Source organism: Macaca thibetana, chromosome 1, assembly GCF_024542745.1.
Source record: "Macaca thibetana thibetana isolate TM-01 chromosome 1, ASM2454274v1, whole genome shotgun sequence".
In the NCBI taxonomy this organism is placed as follows: Eukaryota; Metazoa; Chordata; class Mammalia; order Primates; family Cercopithecidae; genus Macaca; species Macaca thibetana.
Genome location: NC_065578.1, coordinates 85,509,858 through 85,510,935, shown reverse-complemented (window position 1 = coordinate 85,510,935; position 1,078 = coordinate 85,509,858).

The following is a 1,078-nucleotide window of genomic DNA, read 5'->3' as shown; positions in this document are numbered from 1 at the left end:
CTAGCTAAAGTGGATTTTTGTTCTCTACAAAACAGATCCTGCCACTAAGAACCCCACTAGTATTTGTTGACATGATTAGGGAGAAAGTTAAGCCACTGTAAGCGGGGAAAAGCAGCTCCAAGTACAAGGGCTTAAATGTGTTAGAAGCTTCTTTTTCATATCACAGTTCAAGATGAATATCTGGGCTATGCTCCATAAAGTCATCTAGATACACAGGTTGCTGGGGCAAATCTGCCATCTTCTACATTTGGCTTTTCTCGCTAGGTCAAAAGTGTTTTCTCCAGTGATTGTCAACTTCACTGGTTCCACATTCCAGGCCACAGAAGGGAACAAAAGAAAATATGAAGGGCAAACAACTTTATTTTGAAAAACACAAAGCAGAAGTGGTTACTAAAACTTAGGCCTTGCGGGGTGGCTGACATCTGTAATTCCAGCACTTTGGGAGGTCAGTGCAAGAGGATCACTTGAGCCCAAGAGTTTAAGACCAGCCTGGGCAACACAGGGAGATACGTTCTCTACAAGAATTAAAATAAAAAATAAAACAAATTAGCCAGGTGTGGTGATGTATGCCTGTAGTCCCAGCTACTTGGGAAGCTGAGGTGGGAGGATCTCTTGAGCACTGATCAAGGCTGCAATGAGCTATGATCACAACACTGCATTCCAGCTTGGGTGACAGAGCATGACCTTGTCTCACAAAAATAAAATAAAACCTAGAAGCTAAAACCAAAACTCAGAGCCTTCTCAAGAGAATGTGGGAAACGTAGCCTGTAACTGGAGTAGCCGTTAGTCTAGCCAAACCTTGATGGGTGTGGGGTGTTCTCTTAGTAAAAGAAGAAAAGAGAAATGGACATGGAAAAAATTCCAAAACTTTATTCAAGAGGACATCATCAGCTTTTGAGACTTCAGCTGTCCCCTGCAAATGGGCTTTTACTCTCCTCTCTTTTCTTAAAGCAAAAATACCTGCAGGAAGCCGCAGAGCAGTGGCAAGATCAGAAAGCATACTCCTCAGTCCTTCTACCTAAGTAGCAATGTAACAGTGAGATGGGCATAGCTATTTTTACTCTCTTACTAAAGTAAA